The sequence below is a fragment of the Oryzias latipes genome, chromosome 2, assembly GCF_002234675.1.
Source record: "Oryzias latipes chromosome 2, ASM223467v1".
NCBI classification, from domain to species: Eukaryota; Metazoa; Chordata; class Actinopteri; order Beloniformes; family Adrianichthyidae; genus Oryzias; species Oryzias latipes.
Window position 1 is genome coordinate 6,557,982 of NC_019860.2, and position 12,720 is coordinate 6,570,701.

At 41.2% G+C, this 12,720-nt stretch overlaps 1 protein-coding gene across 1 annotated transcript in view; it reads left to right on the forward strand.

The window, feature by feature from the left end:
• The window catches only part of LOC105355327 (NACHT, LRR and PYD domains-containing protein 12-like), a 1,049,862-nt gene that overhangs the window by 479,730 nt on the left and 557,412 nt on the right, over window positions 1-12,720 (forward strand). The gene's annotated exons all lie outside the window — the stretch shown is intronic.

Consider the following 12,720-nt stretch of genomic DNA (forward strand, 5'->3'; position numbering starts at 1 on the left):
GTTTGTTAAAACTGTATTTGTTCTAAGTTTTGGAAAAACTCACTTCCAACAGTTAGAGTGTACCCAGGAAGAGAAATCTGGTTAAAGAGCGACGTTGGACTTTGTTAACTTTGTGGAGAAATACGTTACCACGGTGAGTGGTAATATATCGCATTTGATGTCGGATAAACCTGCTATATTCACTGGTGATGTGTATTGATTGATTTGAAAAAACAGTGATTTGCAAACCAAATATTATAGAAAAAAACAGTTGAGGTAACTATGGAAATATGTGATCAGTATTGTAATGTTTTGTTAAGTTTAATGCACAGAATCTCCTCAGTTGGCCACGTGTTGCAGGCTAGCTGCACAGTAAGCTAGTTTGATTTTTTTTGCATACATGTTGAGTTATATAATTTTGGTGTGTATATTGAGTTAAATTCTTGAAAAAAAGAAAATGACCGCAAAGTAATGTTAAAAGGACAATATATATGGACAATATTTAATGATTTTCTGCACATTTGTGTAGACTGGTTTTTTCCTTGGTGTACATCTGGATCCCAGACCTTCCTTCGTTCAACTCATCTACTCCATCATCATTCCGTCATCTTACATCCTTGGTTCATCTCATTTCATCTACTGGTTGGACATTAAGTGGGTTACCTTTATTTATTTTTTGAGTGCACTGAAAGGGTTATTTATTTTATTCTAAAGAAAAGAGAAAGTTGGACTCAGATTTAAGTTTTCTTTTTGAGATCTCAATTTTATTTGAACCTCCTTTTCATGTCAGTGGCCACTTGTTTTTTGTTGTGAAGTGTTAAATATAAGAAATTCACTCAGTTCTGCAGACTGTTATTTTGTGTTATTTTATTGCCTAAACATAAGTATTCTTTTCTGGTTCAACTGTAAATCATACATTTCTATGGGGTGGAATATTCCTGGCTAAATACTGGAATACATGACAGTAAACAATCTCCTCATTGAACCTAGACTTAGAGTAACTCCATTTGAAGAGATTTAGAGCTGTTACACACAGCAGCACCGTAGGGGTTACACATGCTCTAGTTGTTTTATGCCCCCTGCTTGCCAAGCTGGGAAGTGAATCATTTTTTTGTTTATAAGGATGTCAGGGTTGTTCCAGATGGGTGTCATTTTGCACGGTTGAATTGATGATTTTGATATTTTGAGAAATTCCCACCAGGCTGTTAAAGTGGCATTTATATTAATAGTTTTGAAACAATCCTGTTTTTTAACTGTTTGGCTAATAAATGGTAGCTCTGACAGGTTGATCTTTCCACATAACGCCTGTTCCAAGTCTAACCATGAGTTGGTTTCTGGATTATTTTTTTAACCATTTTAAGATGTATTGTAATCTATTTGCAAGAAAGTTTTGATTTTTTTTATTTGAAATGGTTTATTTCAAGCAATCAAATAGAAATAATACACAAAAACAATATAATCATCAGTTATACATTCATACAGTAACTAATCAAACTTAGGATAATTAGACATAATTAATAAATATTGCTTTAGGGTTGTGCCGATGGACGATATCATCGTCCATCGTGATGGGTGACTGACATCCCGATGGAGAGACCACCATCGTGATGCCACGCCCCCGCCACGTTGCGCGTCGACACCATAAGCCGCGGTTACATGTACAAAATATCTTGATGGGATCAATGGTCGGATTAGAATTCAAGCGTGTACATGGGCCCAGAAAAATGTTTTCAGAATATAACAAACGTTCACTAAGGTCACACTTTCCGTCGGAATAAATCATCCGCACATGCGCAGTAGGGTTTGAAAACCGGAAGGATAAGCCGAGCGGCTTTTTTTTTTCAAACTTTATTGAATGTAACAATTCAATACAAAACAATGTTAAACAGCGCCGAGCGGCTATATACATTGACATGTCAGCTCGGTAATATACGAGACGATCTTCTAAACGTGCCTTTAATAATCTTACGGTTATTATGAAACACCTGTTCGCTCATCATTTGAATTTTAATCCGTGTGGTCAGTGCTTTTTCTGAACGAAACCAGGATTAGCAGTATGCTAACACGGGCTAACAACATCAGCTTTGGGTGGTGCTGCTTGCTGGCTGCACGTAAACATGTAAGAATAACATCAGCCTTTATTTAGTCGGGACACGACTGGAAACACAAATCCGCGTGATTTTTTGAATGTTTTCTAAGGACTGAGCGACATTTCTGCTTTGAAGCTCAAACCCCTGTGTGTGCTGACGATCCGAGCTGTGCTCAGACACACACTTTTAGACCCGGTTCTGAGTTCGGTTGCTTGTACCCCTAGAGCTGCGGGACGGATCGCAGTCTTAAATCTCCCACACATACTGCTCATGTACCCCCCCCCCCCCTCCCATCGAACACAAAGCTGTAAGTCCGCACTCCGCCGGTCCACCGGCAAACATCGTCAACGGCCAATTTAAGGGACATCGCCCAACCCTATATTGCTTGAAAGGGAGTGGAAGGAAGCGAACTTATATAATCCCACCCCGTTATACTATAACCATTTTATTTCATGATTTATCAATATCCGGTTCCTAGGTTTTATCAGACAGAATTAACAATCATTAGGTATCAATAAAGCACATGCCAAAGATGAATTACTTAAGTACTACGTCAAAAATAACTATTTTAGAAATCAACATGGCAAATGCAGCATCTGAAATATATGCAAATTATGTTACTTTTAAAAGTCATTCATATGCTTTAAAACATAATACTATATCAGTAAAATAGACACAACACTGTTTCAGGAATTTTCATAGCAAAATTTCATCAAGTATCAAAAGTTAAAAACATGTGCAAAGTTATGCTACATTAGGAAAGATTTTTGAATCAATTTATCAATTTTAGGAACTAGTGAAGTAATATCATCAAAAGTCAATCAATTTAACAATTTTCAAAAGTGATTAATCATTTGTTTTACTGTTTTTATATATATATTTTTTTTTATTTTTATTTTATTTTTTTATATAATAAAGTAATGCTGTAGGGGAAAAATAAAAAGGGTCCATAAACTGTCGAATTGTCCAAGGTTGGCATTTCTTCTTTTACTGATAACAGCCGATTTTCTTTGTTTAAACAGTTAATAGTTTTCTTCCATGTTATGTCTGCAGACATTAGATTCAGGTCCATATCCTTCTTCAGCTGATATCAGCTGCGGTGAAAGTTGAGGTCAAGTTGTCTGCAGGTCAGAACTCTGCTGTTATTCAGGTGACGTCAGACATACAGAGAAAGTGATGATTCCAGGTGTCATATTTCTTGAAATTATTTAGCTCTTTGATTTATTACTCCACGTTGTTTCAGACAACCGTAATCAAGCACTTCTCAAAGTCCTTCATGGTGTTCACGACCAGAACCTTGGCCCGGTCCTCTGGACCGAGTGGTTCGACGTAAATCCTGCAGCCTTTAACCCAAGTGTTCTCAATCTGCTTACGCTTCCTGAGAAGCCGTGCATGTTTTGAGATTTCAGCATTCCTTCTGGTCAGATGGTCGTTCAGATAAACAGCAGATCCTCTGAGATTTTTGCGTTGATTCATCAGAGCTAGCTTGTGTTTGAGATTCACAAACCTGATGAGGATCGCTGGTTTATCCGTCTCCTTTCTCCTGGGGAGCAGGTGGCAGGTCTCGATGGTATTGAGATCCAGGAAAATCCCTTTAGATGTGAGAAATGAATGTATTTGCTGTTCCAGCGACGCTGCACCGATCTCCGTATTAGAACTGCTAGCTACGCTAGCGCTAGCATCAGCAGTGCTAGCTCCAGCTGCATTCAGCTTCGCTCGAGGCTTGATTGGTACTCCAGTGAGAATGACATTATTCATCCTTACTTGCTGTTCCACATCGTCCAGTCTTTTCTCCAGAATCTCGACCCGGTTTTCTCGCTGCTCGTTTTGAGCCCGAAATCTTCGGAACTCTTCCATCATCTCCCAGAGTGGTGTTAGCTTAGCCGACACTTGATCCATAAAACTTTTCAGCGTTTCTTGAATAATGTCAAGAGACTTTTTGAGATCTTCGTATTCCTGGGGTTTCTTCGGGGGCATGGTCAGCTCTCTTTTTTGGAGAAAAATCAACTTTTTAAGTAATTTGAAGATAGTTGTATTCGCAGAGAGGCACGCCACGCGTCCTGCTGTATAACCCGGAACCGGAAAGTATTTGTGGAAATTAGGTAATTCTAATCCTCCACAGCTTTTTGCAGATTTTAAAGTTTTTAGACTAATTCTTGCAGGTTTATTGTTCCATAGAAAGCTTGATATGGATGAGTCTAATGTTTTGAACCATTTTAATGGCGGTTGTGTGGGAATCATTGAGAAGAGATAATTAACTTTGGGTAAGATTTTCATTTTAACCGTGGCTACCTTGCCCATAAGGGACAGAGGCAGGTTGGTCCAGCGTGTTAGGTCGTCCTGTATGCTTTTCAGTAATGGGGTGTGGTTTAGCTGCACCAGTTCTGAAAGTTTGGGGGAAAAGTAGATACCCAGATATTTGATATTTCCTGTTTTAACTGGAATTGTGAGTCTTTGTTCCATATTCCTGTTGAGTGGTAATAAAACAGACTTATTCCAATTAATGGAATAGTCTGATATGGAGGAGAATTCGTTTATGATCATTGCTGTTTCATTTACAGAATGTAAATTCCTTAAAAACAGTAATATGTCATCTGCATAAAGACTAATTTTATGATGGCTGTGTTTGGTTTTTATTCCTATAATGCTCTCATTCTGTCTTATTGCTGCAGCTAAAGGCTCAATGAATATAGCAAAAAGAGAAGGAGAGAGTGGGCAACCCTGTCTGGCTCCTCTTCCAAGAAAAAACCTGTTTGAAGTCTGTTTATTAGTTCTGACTGATGCATTGGGGTTGTGATATAATATTTTGATCCAATTGATGAATGCTTCTCCAAAACCAAACTTATGGAGGGCAGCAATAAGGAACTTCTTGATTAAATGAATGAAAGATTTCACACTAGTTGGTTTAAATGCTTAGGTATGCGTTTGTGAACACTATCTGTTTTGTGTACATGTTGACATGTGGACATTTTTGCAGCTAGCAGGTATGTTGATAACATTACTCTAAAAAAAAGAGTGTGCTCTAAAAAAAAAATAAAAAAAATATGATTACTACCAAACAAATCAACAATGCCTGAAGTCGTGTCCCGACAGGGGAATGTAATTCTAGCACAACAACAAGATCCAATATTGAAGTGGTTATTTTGACTCAGGTGTAGCCACGCCCCTCTGTCTCCAGCATTGAACTGACTACACTAGCTAACAAACCGAAAATAACATAAGCGGTTAAACAACAACGGCAGCAACATTGAAGCTATCCAGCCGCACAGCTTGGATCCAGAGCAGCTCAGACGAGGAAAACAAAAACGTTCCTGGATGCAGTGAACAAACCTGCTATGTGTAGCTGAAGCTGCGGATTCCAGCTGATATCCAGCAGTCTGCGCTGACGACAGAGCTCCTCCTCATACTGGACGATGGTTCCTTCAGCAGCAGAAAGTTGTTCTCTGACAGAACCTTCCTGAGGTTCTGAAGACATGGTTCCTGCTCCGATCTTCAGCTCCAACTCTGACAAACACCGCCGTCCTCTTCACTGCAGCTCCGATCGATCATCTGCTAGTCTCACAATCACAGCAATCCACGTTGTCTTTCCGTTCAACACTTCTTCACTCATTTACGACACTTTGGAAAATGCTGAGAGTTCCCACACGAACCACGTATCGTCCTTTCTGTCCAAAAACCTCACAAATGTCACAACAAAACACCACCGACCTCTCAACACAAGCTAAAGGCCTGTACACACCGGGACGAATATTCGCCAGGCGTTATTCGCCACCTTTTTTGTATTCACACCCAGGCGATTTTCGCTGACGATGAGCCGAGTGAACATGCAATTTCATTCCCTGACGTTAGATGGCGCTTAATGTAAAACAGAAATACTCCTGTACACAAGGTGGCGCCGCGCAACTTTACGCTTCTTAAAGTCGCTTTTCACTCAGAAGAAGAGAGCAAGTATTTATGCGCTTGTCAGAATCATACAAAGAAAACATGAAGATTTCTTGGTGGTTTATTGCTTGGTTCGGGGATATTTTAGAATGTCCGTCATTATTTCTTCGCGGCAGTGTAGACGCTACTTGGCGTTTATCTTCTTCGCTGTTATGTATGCTCAGCAAGGCAGTTTTGTGTTTGAGCGCCCCCAAGTTGTGTTTTACTGTAACTTCAGAAGCTCCAGACACGTGTGCAAAAGCGCCGTTCTCATTGGTCGTATAGTTTTCGACGCAGCGCGTCAAACTGAAAAAACGAACCCGAGGCGTTATTTAAAAAGTGACGCTTTGACGCTTTGACCAGCTGTTCTGGGGTGTGACCAATGGGGATTTGGTTCGGAGACGTGATACAGTATATAAGGAGAACAGGTGTGTGTGAGTTGGATGTAACACTTGGCCGTTTCCGGTTTTGCGGTGTGTCGTGTCGTGGGGTTGGTGTTTATGGTATGTGTTTGTTTTCACATTCATATATTTAGTGTGTTTAATGTTTCACTTGTTTCTTTAAATATATTTGTGTATATCACATTATTGTATGTCATCATCTTTTGGTTGCATTGTATTGGTATGACAATATAAAAATAAAAGGGCTTGAACCTTTCTATTGTCTTCGCCTTTGTTTCTGCCGTCGTGGCACGCACCTGCGGAGGAACCGGCTACATGGAGTAAATCTCTTACTTAAAAGTTAATCAGAAACTTCCCAGTTTTTCTCTTTTTCAGAAATTCAATCGAACACAGATTTGTGACTTGAATCATTGCTATAATATTGTATACTGTTTTTTTGTAATGCTTTGCTGTGTCTCCATTGTCTAAATGATAAGAAACTTTATTTGTGTATATGCTAAAATGCAAAAGATTAAAAATGTGTGTCCTGTGACTCGGAGGTTGTGAGTTGAAATCATGGCCTGTCATACCAAAGATGGGACCAATGCCTCCCTGCTAGGGTTACCGCCCTAACCTCTATATAGTGCACTCTATAGTGCGGTCGCTATTTTGTAGTACTGTCCGAATCTACAGTTCAAAAATCATGTGCACTAGAAATTTCCCAGAATTCTCTACGAAAAACCAGTGTGGATCGATGCTCACTCGATCGGCGAATATTGCCCAGAATGCACTGCGTTCATACCAGAATGCATTGCATGTGACCCACAATACACTGCGTTTGAATTATTCAAAGATGGCGGACGGTTGCGCTAGAAAGAGGACTTAGAAATGTAAGTATATTTAAAAGTATCTTGTATATGTTGTAAAATATATTTGTAAATACGTAAGATGATGTGTTTAATATGTTATATTCCTCAATCGACTATCTACATTGTTTTGAAGCTCATCAATTTCGGTAATGCTAAAGCTAACGCTAGCGCGAATTAGCATTGAAGGCTAAAAACAAACGCTGTTGATAGTACATCAAAAAGCAGTGAGTTCTAACCGTAGTCATAGGTTATTAACACATTTTTAAAATGTGTTTATATATGTAAGGACAGACGAGGATGAGGAAAATCTGATCCATCTGTGGATGGAGAAAGATAGCCTGTTTGTTATCAGGCAAGCTCGTGCCGGATGGGATAAGAGACACTTGATCAGATTTGTTTTTATTTATCATTAAACTGTAATCGTTGTCATGTTGGGGTAAAGGTTGTTGTTGAAAGAGAAGAGGAGAGAGCAAGAAGGGACAAAGAGTGACAGGAGAGTCTGTTAAGCTTACCTGAGTTTAAAATGTTGTTCACAAAATGTAACGTCGTCGTTGTTTTTGCAATTTGTTTAATAAATGCAGGAACAAAAATGAATTATTTACATGTATTATTTAAATCTGAGCCATTTTTAACAATCTCAAAAGGATTTTCATATAAATATCAAATGTACATATTTACGTTTTCGTTTTATATGTTAACATTTATTTTTATACATCTTAACAATAATCCTTGTCTTCTAGAGTCATGTGTGTCACAGTTGGAGCTGAAAGGAAAGCAGATATTTGTCCTCGCAGACGGATGCCACTTTACCCGTCCTACTGGTTCCTGCTGTGGCTCAACATCTGTGGCTCCAAGCAGTCCCCTTCGCTGATGCACAGATTGTGCAGAACTGAACTGCAGGCAATGATTTTCATTGCAAAGGTTGGTTTTACTTCCAGTGCCCCCAGAAATATTGCTGTCCTCCTCATCTGCCAAATGCTCTCTCTCCACCACAGAGCGTGCCTTGGCGTGGTGCTGGTTGTAACGGGCCTGAACCACATTCCTCATGGGTTCCCTGTAGGGTGTCAGCAGCGTGATGGGATGAGCAATGCAGGGATACCCACCATCACCCAAAATGATCCTTCAGGTGGGTATGTTTGATTTACATAAATTGGGCTTTTACGTAGAACCTGTGAACTGTGGACTGATCCTTGATTCCCAACAAAAATATCTCTAAATTTGGCATTAGTCACATACAGCCTGCAGTTGAATGGAATAAAAAAGCTTCCTGTTAAAATAACAAGCTGCATTTTCTTTTAGGGCCTTTATTCTTCAGTGGCAGCCATCAATGCTCCTCACGACCTTTTGGAAGGTGGAAGACTCAGCGAGCTGCTATAAAACCAGAGGTGACTAATGGCAGTTCATTCCCACTGGATGCTGGGTGACCCTGCTCATCAGCTGGAGGATGCGGTCTGCCGTCCTGTGGACAACGTCCCTCACAGTGGACCGTGGCATGTCAAAGGCCCTGGCTACCACACTGTATGATGTGCCACACGCCAGCCAGAAAAGAAACACCAGGACCTCAGTCTCCTGTGTGCCCCCCCCAGAGTGTGAGGAACCCGAAGCTGCTCCACCAGATGCTCAATGGTCCTGCGGGTCAACCGATTTGCAGGTCTGCCGGTCTGGTCTTGTGTCGGACTGACCGTCAGCGTGAAGGTCCACGACAGACACCTTTATGTTGGCAAAGCAGTAGAGACGTGGAAGACCCTGTAAAATAGAAAAATAATTATTTCATTGAGAAAATTAAATCTGATTTTTTTGAGTGTTTCATTTTATTCTGATGTCGTACATTTTAGTTTATGACGTATTTATAAATGCTGGAAAATCTCGTGGTTTTTTTTTTGCTGGGTTTTTGGATTTTTATATAAATATTTAAAAATTAAAGTATTGTTGTTTAAAACAAGTGATATGGTTTGACTCTGAATAAAAAATACTAAACTTTGATCTCACAAGTGTTTCATGTAGACTATACAGTTCATAGTCCAGTGTTGAAAAAGAATGTTAAACTCTTACCCAGCAGACTGTGTAACCTTGAGCATAATTAGTAACAAATGCTTAAATTGAACTAATAAAAAAAACTTTAAGTTTAACTCACAAGTTGTTCATGTCTGGCGAGGGCATCCAGAGGAAATCTTCTGAGACGTCTGCTTCTCCTTGCCGCCCTGTGATGGTGCATATCTGCTCGTTTTTGGTTTGATCCCATGAAAAACGGTTGAATTATTGCCAGGAACACGGACAGATTCCTATATAAAGCTATTTTCAGTAAGGTAGAAGAGAAAACTACAGAAAAAAAATGCCTCCTCGCAAGAGCCCGTACATCGTTCAGCGGCACAAAAATAAATATTGCCATGGAGTAATAACATGGGGGTTTATTTATCAACAAATACATAAAATCACCACCAATGTGTTTGTAATTTTATTATTTATAAATCAGCCACATTTTCCATGATCAGAACACGGCAGATTCATAAATAGTCTTCATAAAATGTTCATATTTATTATATTTTTACTTTGACAAATGGGTGTCATTCTCCGCGTTAAATAGAAGTAGTTCCCCTCCAGACCAGGTGGTGGCGGTAATGCGCCTCTTTGTTTTCGTGCCAAGCGCCATTTGAAAACACCCGAAAGAGAAAACTAGTGAGCACGGGTGTCCGAATTGCTTTGAAAATTCAGAGAACTATATAGAGAACTATATAGTGCCGCACTATATAGGGTTTTAGTAGTTAGGGGTTAGGGTGGTAATTCGGACACAGCCTCAGCCTGCCTGTGGACGACGACTTCTTCTCTCCTCTTTTCTGGAGCTTGGGCTCCATGCAGTCTGATCAGCTCTGATTTGGGCTTCAGTTGATGTTTGTGATCAGTAACTCTGGATTCTTAGAAGGAGATGATCTGATCTGTTGGAAGCCACTCCATCCTGAAGCTGCACTGCTGAGTTCCTGTCCACCAGGGGGCAGCACTCCTTCAATGCAGCTGCAGGAAACCTTGATGTTCTGCAGAATCTGCAGCCGTTCAGACACAACCTGTTACTGAGGAACACAGACGTCCAGGAATGTGGTTCTGCTGCAGAACATTCTTCCAGACTAAAGCAGAGAAAAAGTCCCACAGATCATCTGGAAGATCCACATTCTTTCAGTTTACTATTAGCTTTCCTGATCAAATCTCAACAGAAGGCTGCACGGTGGCGCAGTGGTTAGTGCACTTGCCTCACAGCAAGAAAGCCCCTGGTTCAAGTCCCGGCAACACTACATCAATGGGGTACCTTTCCCGTGCATGTATGGGATCTCCGGTTTCCTCCCACCATCCAAAAACATGCTTCATAGGTTAATTGGTTACTGTAAATTGTCCCTAGGTGTGAGAGTGAATGGGTGTGTGATTGTGGACATTCTACCCTGCGACAGACTGGTGGCCTGTCCAGGGTGTCCCCTGCCTTCACCCACAAGTGGCTGGGATAGGCTCCGGCAGCCCCGTGACCCGGAAAACGGTAAGGAAAATAAATAAATGATCAAATCTCTGCTTGTTGCCACTCTGACTTTCTTAGCTTCGGCTTCAGTTTTAGGATCTTGTGGATTTCCAGGAAATAGTCAGGCCCCTCCCTTCAGCTCCATCAGGAGTTTCTGCTTCAGTTTCAATAGATGACAGATGAGGGGGGATCATGCACGTCTGGAAGGAGGAGAACAGAAAGCAGAAGGTCACATGACCTAACCGTTCTCTAGCTCTTCTACAGTCACTCAGATCAACGATCTGTCAATCAGCTTGAAGCTCCACCCCTCCTCTAAACTGTAGTTAGGTTTCCTCTTGAACCTGGGGTATTCCAGGTATCCTCGGCTTTCAGATCCAGAAATGAAGGTATGTTTCAGGGTATGTCAAGTTGCCATAGCAACTCATGCTCTGAACATAACCTGGTCTGGAGTAGATTTAGTTGAAGGTTAGTTTGTTTAAAGAGTGGTGAAGCAGCATGGCGTGTCCATTTGAAGATGATTTAGTGGATGAATAAGCTCAGATAATACTTTTTCCACCATGAGAGGGTGATAAAACCATATATGGATGTTGGAAAGATAAACTTTTTTACTTTGATTTACCGTAATTTCCGGACTACAAGCCGCTACTTTTTTCCTGTGCTCACAGCCCTGCGGCTTATTCTGTGACGTGGCTAATTTATGGATTTGATTGGCGGCCGCCATGTACGTACACTCGGGCTCGGTGAATGGTTTTGTATGCGCCATCCACCACCAAGCACAAGTCATTTTTTTAACACACCTCTGAGCAGCCAAACAGCATGGAGGTCACTTCAGGTCTTAGACACTTCAGTCATGGTTCAACAAAAAGAAACACGCATGCCCGGCCGCATCCCAGAATCCTTTGGTGACATTAGACCCAACGTGCACTTGATCGCCGCTACAATATGATAAAGCTTTCAAGTTAAAAGCAATCGTTAAAAGCAGCGTGAAAAAATCCCCCATCAGTAAATGGAAATGCCGGTCAGCTGCGTGACGGAGAGAACAGCGCATGCTCAGAAGTGTATTTACCTCTGAGTCATAGTGACTCGGCTGGCTGCACGTAAATATGTGTGAATAACATCAGCCTTTATTTTGTCGGGACACGACTGGAAACACAAATCCATTTGGTCGTTTTTACGGTTTCTGACTGAGCGGAATTTTGCATTGAAAAGCTCACAGCCACCATGTGAGCTTTTCGGATAGGAAGGGGAGACAAGGAGCCCGCTTGGCGAGCGCGGAGCGCAGAGGCGTCCGGGGAGCAGCAAGTGTTTGTTGTGAAAGGAAGCTTCTGACGAACGCGCCGCGCTGAGGCGCGCGTATCGCGCTGAGGCGCGCGCTATTTTACTGATGTTTTTTAACCAGCCCCGTTAGTACCATAATGCTGCCGCGACACAAGTGGAAGGAGAGCTGTTCCTTTTCACCCCTCCATGCACTGCTGCTCCTTGCTCATTCTTAAACACGAACAACAGTGTGGCGAGCCGGGCGTTGGCCCCGCCTTTAGCCCCTAAGACTCATGGGAAATGGGGGATCGCGGATGTAAATTTCCTCATCATAACTGAGGGATGTAATGTTGATTATATGGTTACTGTTAGTAATTTTATGTATGATACCTAGATTGTCAATAAGTTAAAAAAAATAAAAAAAAAAATCAAATAAAAAAACCCATAACTGAGGAACTTGTGAACAGAATAGAGGTCCATGCTGTTTCAGATGTGGGTGTAATTAGATACATGAGTTTGAGACAAGGCCAGTACCTGCCCACAGTGTGGTAATGAGCCATGCACACTCTGGTAATCAGGACGCGCTTTGGTGAGGCAGCGGCTTGTATACTGATGCGGCTTGTGTATGTACAAAAATATTTAAGCACGTTAAGATAGGTGGGTGCGGCTTGTAATCGGGTGCGCTTTATAACCTGGAATTTACGGTAACTTAATTATTTGCTTCA